We start from the raw sequence: 17,059 nt of genomic DNA on the forward strand, positions 1-17,059 counted from the left end.
CTGTATCCATTTCTGTGTCTAAACGCTCGTTTTTTGAAGTCGACAGCTCACAAAAACGTATTTATTTATTTTTTTGGCGTGTTAGATGTACACCTTGTCACACAGCAGCTTTTAGGTATTATTCTGTTTTTAGTTTAATCTGTAAATAAGTTTTTATAAGCTGTCGACACCAAAAAACGAGCGTTTAAAGACACAAAAATGGATACAGGCAACTTTTCATAGTACTTCTATTAGTAGAACTGCGTCCACTAGGGGGAAACGTAGTCGGCGATCCACTCTATTCTCCCTACAGACTGGGTTCCACGGCTCGACAGCTTATAAAAACTTATTTCTGGGTTCTTTGGGTTGTTAGCTGTACATATTGTCACACAGCAGCTTTTAGGCATTATTCAGTTTTTTGTTATAAGCCAGAAATGAAAAGGAGGTGGCTTCTCGCAATACAAAGTCAATGGAGACGGTTGAATTGCTTTCCCCCCCGGTGGGCGTGGTTTTCAAATTTGCATAACTGCGCTCTGTCTCTATGAGGAGTCTACGTATTTGAAACGCTTGTTCAACTTCATGCGGCGCCGCAAGAACAGAAAGCCGCATGATAGCAAAGTTCCACGAGAGCGATTTTAAAGCAAACTCCTCCGTATGATTTCGCGAATCGCTCTCACAGTACTTTGACGTCATCCGGCTGTCGTTTCTTACGGCGCCACATGAAGTCAAACAAGCGTAATGTCTATGGGCAAGAACATCATAGCTGTGTCCCAATTCAAGGGCTGCGACCTTATAAGCATGGGACCTTAAAGATGAGCACTCGGTCTTTCAAGGTGGCAGCCTCAGAAGTTCGCGAAGAGAACTGAAATGAGACGGTCTAACCTTCGGACGACCCATAATTGGCGTCACCTGTCAGCAGGACATAGCGGAAACGTTTCTGACTTATTAAAATAAATATGAAATCAGAAAAATATTAATTTAGTTTAGAAAATATGACACGTTGATGTAGATTAAACTATTCAACAGTATATTAAATTAAATGAATCAACCTTAGAAATATATGCATCATAAAAATAATAATATTGACACAAAACATAACTTATAATACTAAAACAGTGAAAAACTTTTTTTTGATATACACACTTTTATTTAATGAAGGTTTTAATTGTTTATTTTACAATATCCAACCGCCGTTGCAGGCGCGCAATGAATCTTGGGATATCCTCGGCTGTTAAGGATCCATTCGTTCTATCCTTAACATCGCAGAGAAATGAGGACGCATTTTGAGGCTACATTCTAAGCATCCTTTGAATTGGGACGTCCTTACCAGCCTCAAGTCGCGCTGCTGTGACGCAATCAGTCTTAAAATACGTCCTTAGAAGGTCGCAGCCTTTGAATTGGGACACAGCCCATGTGACTCATATAGAGTCCCTCCCACAGAGAATCATCTGTCTTTACTGATTGATGATTGGTTCTTTTAACTGAAAGGCGGGATTTCCGTTCGCCAGAGTAGGCATATTGATCGTTGCATTGATCCTTATTCATAGTAATACTGTAGGAGTGCTCAAATCTTTGACATTAGGTTAATAGAAATGAATGTACTTTACTTATGTATACTTTAGTATTCTGTAGTATTACCTTTAGTAAATTAATAAACTACAGTAAATACTACAGTATACGTTAATATTTACTATGGTAAGGTTCAAATCACTGAAGTTAAAGCAAGTATTTTTTCATGTGGGAAGTAAATGATGACAAAATTCATACTTCATGTGACAGATGCCCATGTGTGCCTGCAAGCTGTGTATGTTGCGCACCCATTTTCATGTTTGTGTGAATACAGATTATGCACAGTAAGTGTCTATTACCTGGGAAGGAAAACAACACGCTCATTTTAACAAATCTCTTTTAATGAAATCTTTAAATATTCACATTAGCATAATAACTCAGGCAGTCTTGTCTGTTTCTAGGTCCTGTAAAAAACACTACCACTGGAAATAACCTAGCAGATTCTGGGTTGTCCCAGTTTTTTGAGAATTGCGTAATTTCTTTGCAACATACCGTAGTGTTATGTAGATAGCCTCGTTCCTTTTACGCCATAATGAAGACATATTCTTTATTCTTCCTTTTTTCAAATGGTGAAACTCTTAGGCAGATTGGCATGTTAAAAAGAAGAGAAATCCTGTTTGAAACTGTGCTTCTAGAGATGAGAAGATACTACGAACACTAATAGTAAGTCAGGACCCACACACTTAAGCTTTATTAAACATCTCTAGTGGGTTTTGTATGGTTAAACATCTCCATTAAGTCATTTATTGAAATTTAGCATTGCTTGACAAAACCATGTAATGGTAAATGTGTCTAGAATATTAAATGATTTCGTGAAATGAACTTCATTAGAATGCAGTTTTGCAGGCTTTTGAACAACAGATGTCTTGTAGATGTGTGTCTCCTGATGAGAAAGGTATTGTTTTGATGCTCGGCCTCTCTGTTGTGTGGTCGGGCCAGCGTGGTATTGTTTCTTCTGAAATCACAGCTGCGGTCACAAGCTGTGACCTCTCACTCGCAGTCACAGGGAGGCAAATGTTTAGGAGGAACCTTTGATATGTTAGCCCTCCGAAAGACAGATAATGTCAACAAAGAAAGCTGATTAAAAGCAATATTGTGGTAGGTTACTTTAGTTTCTATTTTTCTCACTAGATGGGAACTAGGGAAAAGGTAACTAAAGAAAAACTGTAATGGAGGAATATGATTGGCTGTTGACCTCTACCTGAGAACTGACTGGCATATACTGTGCCAGGGCAGAGCTGCTGGTGTGCGATGTGTCATGAAAAACTGTATGCGCTGGGATTTCTTCTTTCTGAATATCTCTTCCAGTTTCCAGTTGAGAGCTTACCTGTATATGTATGAGAATATTTGCCTGTGTGATTTGTAATATCAGAGGAGCTGGTATGCTAATTCTCTCTTCCTTTGATCTGGTTGGCAGCCACTAAAAGATGGTGAGGACCATCTGGAAAGTACCAGTGTTTATGAGAGAATAACAAGAACTGTCCATGTGGTGTGCTTTGAACATCAGTTCCTCTGCACACACAGTTTGAGGCTGTTTGTTTGGGATTTCTTTGCTGAATACTTCTGGTGTTGGTGAAGGTTGAGTATGGTGAAGTTTATAGAGCCTGGGCATGAACCAACAACTTTCCACTTTTTATATGTGAGCTTTAGCCATTTCTCTACCTGGAGACGATGATGGAAAATTTGTTTTTGTTTTATTATCAATTTATGGAAAATCAGATTCACGTACGAAAGTCTCTCTCACACAAACATCTTACATCACATCACATACCTTTTGCCTGTGCTGAAAGTTTGCAATAAGAGTTAACCTGATTGACAGGTAAAGAAAGTCTAACCATGGTCATAATCGCTATGCTAATGACGGGGTGTTATTCACAGAGGTAATCGCGTAGGCTCAAGTCTCTCGCTCTCAGGGGCTGACACGGGTTAAGAACAAAAACATCAGACTCCATTATAACACTCCTGTTATAAAATCCATTCATTGCCAGTATTCAACATCCACCTGCTTTGAACAATGAACGCAGAATACAGACAGCACACTTTTAAAAATGTTGGGTTGTTTGAACCCATAATATGGTCAATTATGGACAAACCCAACAGTTGGGTTCATTTTAACCCAAGTGCTGGGCAGAGTTGTATAGTACTTAAGTATTTTTACTTTCTACATAAAAGTACATTTTCAATTATTCGTATTTTATTAGTGTTTTTCTTTGGAAAACATACATTCCTCTGGTGCTGGGTTGTTTGAACCCATAGTTGGGTAACATAAACTCAGAATATGGTTATTTATAACCCAACAGTTTGGTTTGTCCATATTTGACCCAACTGTGGGTTCAAACAACCAAGATAATCTTTTTAAAGATTGCATGTTAAAGTCACAGTCTTGATTTTTGCTACAATATTAGCAATAAGACACAAAATGTGACCATAGGTTACCTGACTGCACCACACCTGATCAACCTTTATTTTATATTATCCACCTTTTTCTCGAACACGGACGTAAATAATGTGACGTATTTCCTTTCCGGTGCGAGACTTCCGGTTCAATAGCCAGCCGATAGAAAACAGTGTAGTGGGAGCACACATAAAACATGGTTTAAACAGTTAATATTTACTACACCTGCCATGTATGAACCAGTGTGAGGATGAAATTAAGAAGTGGCTTGATAAATGAAGATTGTTCATCGGAGGTGACGGGTGCGCAAACATAAAAGACATACCAGTATCTTTACAATGGGAAAGTCAGTCGAGTGTTTGTACATGGAATTGACCAAGACTTCGTGTTTTTGACTTTTCAGGGGCTCGTTTAAAATGTCACAACTGTCATTCTGGTGTGAGTTTTTTTTTAAACTGCAATTTTTAATGGACTTGTTTATGGCGACACATCGAGCTTCACGCGATTCGACACAGTCAGCAGTATCTTTCTCATTCAACACATTGTAAGTTATTTGAACAAACCATAATAACCATGTTAAACTACTGCATGTATTGAGTATTTTTTTCATTTTATGAAAATATTATTACATCGCTTCTTATGCACTAGGTGAAGACATGAGCTTATAAAATTATTTGCTTACTATTTAAAGTATTTGGTTTTTCGTTTAAAACATAACAAAATTACGTGCAAACACATTACGAACTATTATAAACATTAAATAAGCAGATTATGTCTTATATATTCTGTACTGTCATCGCATTTTTGTAATAATATGTAGTAGCACAATAATATACCAGCTAAATCAGCATATTTTTATCAGCATAGTTGTTTTTAAACAATTATTGTATTTATTGTTTACTGGTAGTTTCTATGAAAGGTTTTACTGGATGGATTTGTAAATACAGATCATGAGTGCATGTGTGCCACATACACATTCAGTTCTTGTGCATGTATTATGGTTAAAACAAATGTTTTGTAGAGATTTACTGCGTTTGTATTAGCTATTATGGCAACCCCTAACTGCACAAATTATGTTGGTCTTCTTGGATTTCATAATAAACATTAAACATTCAGTCAAAACGGCACACTTGTGTCCTTCGCAATAGACTACCATTAGCTTTAGTGGGTCACCGGAAGTCATAAACAAGAAAGCTCAAAGATAGCAGCGCCCACATTTACATTAAGAAACAGGTGGATATATGTAAGGAATTATTGACGACAGGCCGTTGAATTATAAGAAAATAATGCACACCCAAGGTGGTAATGCGGCACACCGCAGTCAATTATTCGTCTTATACCACGGTTACCACAAACATTCCTCTGGTGCCTATTTTAAAGACATTTGACAAGTTAGGTGTGTGGTTTACAGAAAAATAATTAAAGCTCACGTAACACACGCTGTTTCTGCATTTCTGATGTTAATCTGGAGTACCTATAGAGTAGTATGACATCCTTTATATCTCTGAAGAGTCTTTAGTTTAATCAGATTTATAAAAGAAAGATTAGCTTTACCGAATCTTTCCAATAACGTATGAAAAAATGAAGAAGGAGGAGTTACTACCGCAGGAGGAGCGAGTACGAGTCATGCAACACTATACAACACTGTTTTAACTTATGATTCACTACATGTTCGTGTCATTTATATAATATACACGCGCCTATTTCCAACATAAGACAGAAGTCTTACTTACCACGTGTAACTCGTCATGACCCGGTTCTGAAAATCCACTGCATCAAACACACACGCAAAACTCCGCTGCTACCCCGGATAATAAACTATATCCATTGTTTCCATAAGGCTGGATGTCTTCTCCTTACATCCAAAAACACACTTCTTGTTGTGCCATTGTTGACTTTTGATATTAAACAAAGCTGAGTGGCGTGATAAAGCTCTAGCGTCTCCCGCTGACTGACGGCTGGGCGGGGTTTTCCGGGGGAAGTTTTCCGGCGGAAGCCCATATAAAGAAGTGATACGTATCGAAAACCCCTGAAACGTCAGTTAGAACTGTAATCGAAAAAAACTAGCCGAAACTTGTACGGACCCTGGCGAAGTACATTCGGCACAGAAATACTCTGAAACACGCCCAACTGCTGTTTTGACACTTTGCCTACGTTTAGCATAAGGAAACAACTCTATAACTGTGTTAATAAGTCAGAATGCTTGAAATACCATTAACCCCCCCCCCCCCCCCTTAACACCCATGAAACATTTCTCAGCCAATCAGATCAGAATACAGCATTTAACAGACCCGTGGTATAAGTAAGGAATAATTGATGGCGGGCTGTTCAATTATTCGGAAATAATGCACACCCAATGTGGTAATGCACCACGGGTGTCCTTTTTTTCAAATAATTAAAAGGACAGGAGTCAATTATTACTCCACGGTTACCACAAACATTGCTCTGGTGCTTATTGCTCTGGTGCTTATTTGATAGGTTAGGTGTGCGGTTTACAGAAAAATAATCAACACCCATGGAACATTTCTCAGCCAATCAGAATAAAGCATTCAACAGGCCCGTGGTATATATATATTATTTATGCCCTGGTGCATAAAACTCCGAAATGCTGCACTCATACCTCGTGAAAATCAGCTCTCGCTCCACTGCATTTTTGTGATCTCTCAAAGGATTTTCTGAGAAACGTGCTTCCTGGAGGGTTAGTTTTAAGTGCTGTACCTCAACAGAACATCTCATGTCATGCAAAACTTGAGGGTTTTTGATAATTATGGTAATTGTCTTTTAAGTAGCCAAGACCATTAAAAGGTTCTTGCATAAATATGAAATTGCTGTGAATGGCGTAGTGCTGCAGAAATGACAGCTCCTGTGGTCCTGCACACCCACTCAAACCTATTCACTCAAGAACCTTCTGTGCTTTATTCACACATACACACACATGCGAACTAAACAGTTGTGACCAGTGTCAAAAATTTATTATTTTATTAGGGGGTGATATTTGCCCCTTCCTGAATCCATGAAATTGATTATCCATTCCGAACACACAGCTACTGTCCATTTATTCTTCAATTCAATCTAATAATTACACAGTATGAGCAATTATGCACGATGCATGTGAAAGCAACGTAACAACATTTAGAAAAGATGTAGCAAAAAATGCTTTGCTGGAATATATTTAAAATACTCAGTCCGTTTGTTTTATGATGATACAGATCACTATACTTTTCTTTTTATCATCCACATCACAATTTTAATATAATCAGTGTTTCGAGTATTAAAAGTGTTTTTATGATCATTGTCTCCTTGCTAATGTTAATGGGTTTTTTTTTTCAAAAACACGTGATATAAGATATCAGATACATACTACATATAGATATTGCAGATAAAAGCCACTGCAGCGTCTTTAGATACTGTTATGCACATTATAATATAACAACGGTTATATATTTAAATAAATAATTTGAAAAAGCTTTTAATTTCTAAGATTTTTTGTGACTGTAGTATTGGAGCCATCTAGCATAAATTCATATTATACCATCTTCCTCTTCAATTTCTTTCAGTTCCTCTCCTCTTTTCTTTTTTATTCCCTTCTGCACATGACAGATCACAGCTGTCTTTGAGTCCTGTCCTCCTAAGGATGTCTTCTTTTTGTTTTACTCAAACACACACACATCCTGATTTCCATTTTTTTTTTTTGTGGGGACATTCCATATATATTATGGTTCCCTTTCAGTCGGTCACTACGACGTCACGTCGTGACCAACGAATTGGGACGTGACGTCTCCGTTCCCTTCCTTCAGGGAACGAGGGTTACATATGTAACCGAGACGTTTTTATACTGTATAAATTGTATATTCTAATTCCTAACCGAAAAAACAGAGAAATCTTTCTGTACACAAATGCACACACATATCAAGCAACGGAGAGCTGTAGAGTTGATGGATTATCTACTTAAAGGTCCATCACCTATTATGCAAATGTTTCCCATAGTTTTGTAGAAAGACCTGAGCATGGAAGTGTATGGGTGTATGGATTTAATATCTAAAGGCCCACCACTGGGGACATTTCATTTTAAATGTAATGCATTGTTATTGTACTACATTATTTTATAATTATGTTACATTGTAACCTTGTGCATGCAATTGTAGCCAATATTGATGACAACAAACAAGCTTTGCATTCAAATGAAACGACGTTGTGTTTACAATGCATCATGTCGCAACACATTATACTGTATTATTGGTATGGGGTGTACTCACATTATCATGTAGCATCATCATTGTTTTGGACACCCTCTGTTTATTTTATTTAGCGCATTCATATAAAAATTTAATTAACTTATGAGTTTTTTTATTGTTTATGTTTTATATTAGGGCTGACAATCAATTAAAATATTTAATTAATCGCATAATGTGAGTTAACTCATGATTTATCTGTTCTAAATTTAACTTAATTTAACAAATTTCAAGTTTCTGATACTCTAATCAACATGGGTGTGGACAAATGCTTTATGCAAATTTATGTTTATTATAAGTGAAACCATACTCAACATAGAGTATAAAGAACATAATGTTTAAAAAATTGTAGATATGTTTTTTAAAGAACATGTTTGTCTATTAAATGCATGGAAAAAAAAGGTTTCCATTACTTATCTTTCTTTGCACAGAGCAGTTACCTTACACAAGCCTGTTTACATTTTCGACAGAACCATCAGCCATGCTTTTGTATACTGTATAAATTTTCGTTTCAGAAGACCCTTTTCTTTCCTCATTTCTGTTTGCTGCTTCAGAATTTGTGACCTGTGCTGGCAAATTGAGTCGGAATGAGCACATTTTTAATGAATAATGAATAATTTGGAATGTGCCAAAACATGACAGAACTACACCTGTTTCCAAAGTTAATTTTGAGAAAAATCCAATATTTTTAACATTCAAAAACAGAATTAGTGCATCCATACCTTAAAGTCACTGGTAAAACTAATAGATTTAGCACAAACAAAGTCAAAAACAATATTAATATATGAAGAGTTTCATTGCAAAACGAGATAAATCCATTTTTTAACATTTTTGACAAAACATGTTTATTATTATGTTATCATGTTATTATTTGTTATATGGTGCTACTTAGCTGTATTTTTTAAGTTATGAAGGTTTAAATCAAAACAAACCAACTGCAGTTGCATTGAAATTAATTGGAATGCACAACCAAAAAACGAGATTTCAAAAAACGGTGGTTATCTCGTTTTGCTACGAAACTCTTCCTATGTTCAACTTTTTCTTTGTTTGATTGACATTGATACAGTTATATAATGTTAAACATCAGATATTTTTCCTCAACAGTTAATCAAACATTCACTTAAGACAAAACAGATTATATCTGCGTGAATTATTTTCAAAACAGATATTTAATTCTGTGTATGTGTGTATTAGGGCACTCGAACATCTGTGTGCACGCACTTTAGATGTGTCAGTCAGCGCGAGGAAGATCGTTTTCGAGTAATGTCGCTCTTAATAACTTTTTTAACAGCAAGTCCTGCACTTTATTTTCTCATTCCTGCGTGTTTTAAAAACGAAACCAAAATCTCAGGCGAGCAAGTGGATGGACATCCATCCGTTGTGTATTAGTTAAGCATTAACAGGACAGTACACCTCTTAGAAATCGTACAAAAAAGATGTAGATGTTCAACGACAACCATATTTAGAGCATTGGGATCACTAGACGATGGCTTAATGTTCTTATTTTTATGAATAACTTTGACTCATTTAGACAGCCCAGGTCACGTTTACTGTCTGACTGTGGGTTCACACCAGACGCGAGTTCAACGATTTGCGCGAGTAGATTACATACAAAGCCAATGCAAAGACGCGATCAGACGCGTCCTCGTGTGGGGCGATGCGAATAACACGATATGGACGGCACGTTTGCCCCGAAAACACACGCTATTCGCCTCAAACGCGCCTTCACCCAAGTTGAAAACATTCAACTCGAGTGAAAATTTTGAATGACACGCAGTTAAATCCCGCGAAAGCGAGTAACACGATGCCCCGCGTTTGGTGTGTACGTAGCATAAGGCTTCAACTCAATTTATCCAACTATGGCCTAGACCAAGGGTCAAACAGAAATTGCGTTGCATTTTTCGCATGTTGATAAAAATTAGTGGCGTTAAAATAAATGTACCCTAATTTGTTACTAAAAAATCACCTGCGATTCTCATGCGTGTTTCATTAGTAAAGCTGGTTACTTGTATGGTAGTAAATTGCCATCAGCTGATTTAAGATGGACCGGCATTTACTACACAGAGCCGTAGTTCACTAAAAATTGTGTTCATAATCGAGGAAAATCAACTCCGATAAACTATGCGATTTTGTCTAGCTTCACGGTGAACTACAGCTCTGTGTAGTAAATGCTGCTCAATCTAAACACACATGAGAATCGCCCTACTGTATAACTGCACTAGCTGTTAAAATACTCTTACTTGATCACTAAGAAGAGATATTGGTTACACTTTATAACTAGAAGTTAAAGTTTAAACAAACTTTGATGTTAGCTTGACAAAGGCCCTGTATTTTTCATTATTAATTCATGTTCATTCATAATGTTTTTGGTAATGTATACTGTTTGAAATGTGTAAATTAATGAATATATCTGCCAAGTATTGTTTACTGTAATCATGTTAGCTATAGCATTTACTCAACCTTAAATTGTTTCTAGAGGACTAAAAATTAATTTGAGAGGATTTGAGGTGGAATCCAGGAGAATTGTCGAAATAGTGAAGCAAGCAAGGACGTCTATTTACAGAACTAGTTGTTCGATCTTTCCTGGAAAGTGACCTTGAGCTTGTGAAAGGCGCTATATAAAATAAACAACAACTTATACAGCTTCTTTTTCAGTTAAAATAACAAAACCTCACCGATACATCTTCTTGATTGATGGTGGTTCCAATAAAACAATACAACTTTTTATATGCTGTGTCATTTGCACACAAAGTCATGCACACTGTGTAGGCATTTGTAAATACATTGTTGTGATTATATAATTGAAATAAGAATATTACGTATTTTATACTGGCATATTATTCATTGTGTTACACGTTGCCCTCAACATGCAGATCAGCCAATGCAACCACATATATATCAATTAATCTCACTTAAACACACATAGGCTACTGTACACACATGTTCCACGCATGTACAGTCTGTTTTCATTTCTGTGTCACAGATCGAACACAAAGGTCAACAGTGGTGGCAGGAGGTCATGATATTGAGTCACTCCCAAGGGACCCAGGTTTGGCCTGTTAGCATGACCTCATTAGCCTGTGCTTTAGGTGCTAAAATCTACACCATCTGGGTAAAATTCTTCAAGTAAAATGATTTGGCACCCACTACTACTTATTAAATGTTCATAAGATTCATTAATTAAAATTAATTACAGTCCTTTCCTGACACCTTTGCCAGCGTGTGGGTTAAACGACTTCTGAAGTGTAGCTGAAGCTTGGAATAGTCACATATTTATAAGATCAAAGGTCAAACGGGACATGAAAAGGGCAAATAATCATACAGGGACCTGCGAAATCTCCAGATAATATAGCGTTTTGAATTTCAGAGAGGTTGCTTGTCTCATAGTGCAGACAAATTCACACCCTGAGAATTTATCTGCACAATTTATTCTTCCTTAAAAAGACCTCTCACTCCCTTTTTTTCAAAATGAGAAATAGTCTTTTGCATTAAGATTAACTTTTGCGTGAGGTGCTAAGCTGTTGTGATTTGTAATTCTAAGCAACATGTTTGCATAAGGCTGCCAAAATTAAATTTAAAGGGTCTTATGCTTGCTGTGCAATAAAATATTATATAGACGGTTATATACGCGTCTGGTCCGAACTTTACTTCCGGGTTTTTTGAATGCTCTGACTAGTTGCTAAACTGAACTCTTGAACAAATACCTCGTCGAAAATAACAATGTTTTGGCTTCCTAGGTAATCTACGTGTTGTTTATTTTGCTTGTTATATAAATAAACAACGTTTAAAGTACTTTGTTGTTATGTATTCTTAGCGGAGTTTACCGGAAGTTACGTGCTGACCACGAAAGCCACTTGTTTATGTTACTGCTGAAACTATCTATATATATCGTTGACACCGTTGGGTTGGACCCCCTTTTTCTTTACAACTACTTCTTTTTTGTATAGATATAACAAGATGTTGGAAACATTTCTCAGAGATTTTGGTCCACATTAACATGATAGCATCCCACAGTTGCTACAAAGATGCTTTATTGAATTGAGATCTGGTGATTATAGATGCCATTGGAGTACAGTGAACTCATTATGTTAGCTTTGTGACACTGAAAGTAGCCATCAGAAGATGGGTACACTGTGGTCATAAATTAATGGACTTAATACTCAGGTAGGCCGTGGTGTTTAGACTTTGTTTAATTGGTACTGAGGAGGCCAAAGTGTGCCAAGAAAATATCCCCCACACCATTCCACCACCACAAGCCTGAACTGTTGATACAATTCGGGATGGATCCATGCTTTCATGTGGTTTTCACCAAACCTTACCATCTGAATGTCGCAGCTGAAATCGAGATTCATCAGACCATGCAACGTTTTTTCCAATTTTGATGAGCCTCATTTTTCTGTTCTTAGCTGACAGAAGTCTTCTGCTGCTGTAGCCCATCTGCTTTAAAGAGTAACTAAACCCTAAACCAACTTTTTTTAGTTACTGATCTGTAAGAATGATGCTTTATTAGTGCTGTTCATTGATTTAAGTAAGTTTTTTGACATTTGTATATAAAGTGTTTCAATACTACAATATATGGTGTAAAAACGTCTGAGTGCTGCCCTCTTCAGGTTAAATGGTGGCCACTGCAGTTGAATTTTCCTATTGGATGTTGGGTCCAAAAAGTAACTTGTGACGTAAGAAGGTTCAAGCTCACCACGCCCTTGTTACGATCTCACCACATGCTTGGTACGAGCTTAGTTCGTCCTCTCTATCTTCATTGGGATCTGCCCACTTTTCTTGCATTTTTCAAATATTGCCAGTGGGTGGAGTCAGGCTCTGACCAGGGGTTTAGTTACGGTTTAAGCTTCGTATTGGTTGAAACGAGTAGTACTGTTGCCTTTATATCATCTCAAACCAGTCTGCCCATTCTCCTCTGAGATCAACAAGGCATTTTTGTCCACACAACTGCCGCTCACTGGATATTTTCTCTGATACGGACCATTCTCTGTAAACCATACATATGGTTTTGCGTAAAAATCCCAGTAGATCAGCAGTTTTTGTAATACACAGACCAGCCTGTCTGGACCAACAAACATGCCACGTTCAAAGTCACTTAAATCCCCTTTCTTCCCCATTCTGATGCTTGGTTAGGTCGTCTAGATGCCTAAATCCATTGAGTTGCTGCCATGTGATTGGCCAGGGCGATTTCGAGATTCAGGCCTCTCGAAATCAACAATGCAAATACTGACTTTTTGCATAAAGTTAATGTAATTGTCAATAAAAGCCTTTGACACTTACATTTTTTTTGTAATTACTTCAGTATGCCAAGTAACATCTAACAAAAATATCTAACAACACTGACTTTATGAAAAAAAGACTTTATTTTTTATATTTATATTTGTGTCATTCATTCTTTTGGCCACAGCTGTAATGCAAAAATATTACATATTGTGCCTTTAAACTAATACAGCTAAAGAGGACATCACAGATTCCCTCTCTAATGAAGCATAATGTGTTGGGGGCAATAGATAGTGAAAAGCAATGATGCACACAGAAAATATGATACCATCTGCACATCTTTGCAATTCTATCTTTAATATACTATGATTTGAGATGCACCAATTAAATTACAATTGTGCACTGTTTAAGATTGTAGTAGCCTATGCAAGCTGGGGTGCAGCATTTGTGTTATTTTGGGTTCTGTGCATGAATTTAAATAGCTATGAAATGTTGTGTCAGATTTGTGACTACAAATATTCATGTTTTTGCAAATCCACACCACAGTATAGGCCATAATGACAGTGCTGATAAGACAAAGGCTGTCAAAGGCAGATGCCTACATGTACAAGTGCTTGCTTCCTACTTATATTCAAGGACACCTTGGGTAAAAATAGAAAGTTGAATGCAAATAACCACACACTCAAAACTGGATTGGTGATGTTACAATAAATGTCTTGCCAAATTCGTGTTCAGCTGGTTTGATGGTCAGCCAGCTGGTCTTCTGGCAATATTTTGTACATAACTGTGTTTTAAAAATGAAAAGCATGTAAAACATTTTTATTTGCATGATTTAGCCTTAAAACCTTCAAAATAAACTCTTTATACTGTGCAACAGCAACTCGGATTTTCAGCTGGGTGTCCTGCCACCTTAAAGATATTTGGGGGTCATTGCAATTTTTAAGACGTAAGACATGTAGTTGTGGTGATCTGACTCAGTATGTGATCAAAGACACATCAGTGATTAATCGTTATTGTTAGTCTTAATGGACCATATTGGCAGAAAGCCCCATAATCACAGCACGGGTTCAGTACAGATGTTACACACACATACACAATGACCCAGTAATTGGAATAATACTAAATCCCATGACTCCACAGCTGATCTGAGCTCAAATTGCTTGCAGCTGAGTACACGCTTGTTGGATTGGTTTGGTTGTGTTGCTGGCTTGTCTCTGGGTGTGCGTGAATAATAATAATAATCAGATATTGCAGAAAACTGGAAAATCCAATTTTTAATGAAATGTCAGTGATTGTAGCTTTATAAATGATTCTGGATGCAAACAGCAAAACTGGCATATATTGTAATAACATATCTGTTGGTTGCTATTATTCAATTATGTAATACAAAAATACAATGTGTGTGAACAAATGTATGCTATTCATTTTTGGTTTATTCCCACAATTGTTTTTCTTTCTTGCACACATAATATAGACACACACAGTATTCTAAGCAGACTCCATTGTGGTGGCTGCTGCCATGACCTCTGGCGTTCTGTGCAAGCGATGCAGTAGCCCGTTGCGGAAGGCAAAGCCAGATCAACCGTATCTCAAAACAGATCACACAAATGTGTACCCTCATATCACAAGACTATTACAGTGACAATTTATCTAAAAAATTAACCCCAAATTATCTGTTAACCCTCAGGTTGTTCAGTTTTGACCCGTGTAATTTTTTACTTTTATATTCAAGCTAATTTTTTTTGATTGGCCATCAAGCATCAAAAAGAGAAAAGAAATACTGTTAAAATAGTTTGTGTGGATGACACTCATAACAAAATATTTGCGACTGTAAATAGTAAGGGGCTGATCACACAGAATGCATTTTAACGGTTAAAAATGCGAGGCGGACCAAACTGCCTTTATTTGATTGACTTCAGAAAAGAGCAGTGCAGTGTTTTTTTATATTACTAGGCAACCACGGAGGCAGCTGTCCTGTCAATCAAATATTGAAGTCTGAGCAGAAACTTTATATTAGCAGAAACTTTAAAAAGAGGGCACTTGCTCTGACCTTGTTCGATGCTGAGAGGTGCTCAAACATGCAGGAGACAATGAGTGATGGTGCATTCACACCAGCCGTGGTAGAGGCGGCAAAAATGCGCTATTCGCGCATAGTTAGACACTTGAACATTTCTTTCTTTCTTTATTATTTCATCTCATTCATTCATATCATACATGAACGAAAAGAAAAAAAACAGGAAGAAGAAGAAAATCTTATAATACCTGTCACTTATGTATATTTGAGTTTACTCGCTTTATTCATGGGTGAAATTCAAGTAATTCGTGACATTCACGTGGAAATTCGTGTCATGGGAGGGGCTTCTGTGACTCCGCTGAGACTCCGCTTGCTTCCTGTAATCACGTTAGTGCTACAGCAAGGTCCTGATTGGTTAACGCGGCGTGGAAATCTGCCAAAGTTCAGATTTTTCAACTCTCGCGTTTCCCACGGCAACACTCAATTCGCGCAAAATGCGCCTACCGTGTCGCAGGATGCCAATGCGTCTTTGCATTGACTTAACATGTAAATCACTTGCGGTTGCCGCCTTTACCACCCGCGCTTGAGGCGTCAAATTTGCATCTACCAGGTCTAGTTTGCTGCTTGAACATTTTGAATTTACTTGCTTCATTCACGCATGAAAGCCTCGCGTGGAATTCTAGTCATTGAGACATTCACGTGGAAATTTGCATCATGGGAGGGGCTTCTGCGACTCCGCTCGCTTCCTGTAATCACGTCACTACTAGAGCAAGCTCCTGATTGGTTAACGCAGCGTGTTTGTCCGCAAAAGTTACAATTTTTTAACTCGCGAGTTTCCCGCGGCAACGCTTAAGTCGCGCCATTCGCGCGAACTAGACGCGTGAATAAGACGGAATCGCATCAACGCGCCTTTACATTGTCTTAACATTGAAATCACTCGCTCTTGACGCCTCTACCCTGGCTGGTGTGAACGCAGCATAAGCAACTATAAACTTCACTAGTTCGTTGTCACCACAACGGAAGGCCCGCCTCTCCCCTCATTCGGTTGAACAATGAAAAAAATGCAAATTACATTGGGCTCTTATCTGCTCAGATGAAGCCAATACAGAAGTGACATAAACTGCAATTCTTTGACTGGTCGCTTGAGGCAGGCTCCAAAAGGGACTCAATTCCCATAGGCCTCCATGTTAAAATGCCCAACTTTACAGTAAAAAATATGTTTACAGCCTGGTACAAAAATTGTTTTTGGTCTTTATAACTAATTTTTAACTGTGAGGGGGGTGAATTTTTTGTAAGTCATCCATTTAAATTATATTAAGCCTTTAAGTGCTGCATGATTAAGGGCTTGCCCACTTGAGTGAGGGGTGAACTACCACTGCCGCCTCTTTACCCATTTTCATTTATCCGCAAGTGACGCGCGGCCAAGTTGGTGACAGTTGGCAACGCCTATTTTAAGCTTTAAAAATGCTCTTCACAAACCAATGGGTGCTGTTACGGACACTACGTCCATATTTTTTACAGTCTTTGGGTGCGACAGACAACAAAAACACAAGGCGTTTGGTGAACATAAACAGCGCGCATAACACTCACTGCCCATAAAAAAAGGCGCCTCCCACTGCCATAAACGCGTTTTGTGTGATCTGCCCCTAA

General features: G+C 37.7%; 1 protein-coding gene across 1 annotated transcript in view; it reads left to right on the top strand.

Annotated features, from left to right (window-relative positions):
- Window positions 1–2,077: 2,077 nt before the first annotated feature.
- Window positions 2,078–17,059, top strand: part of slc8a1b (solute carrier family 8 member 1b) — a 124,167-nt gene continuing 109,185 nt past the window's right edge. Inside the window, exon 1 of the mRNA XM_055171567.2 lies at window positions 2,078–2,211. The gene's annotated coding sequence lies outside the window, so the exon portion shown is untranslated. The remainder of the gene's footprint in view (window positions 2,212–17,059) is intronic.

The sequence above is a fragment of the Misgurnus anguillicaudatus genome, chromosome 7 (assembly GCF_027580225.2).
Source record: "Misgurnus anguillicaudatus chromosome 7, ASM2758022v2, whole genome shotgun sequence".
Lineage (NCBI taxonomy): Eukaryota > Metazoa > Chordata > Actinopteri > Cypriniformes > Cobitidae > Misgurnus > Misgurnus anguillicaudatus.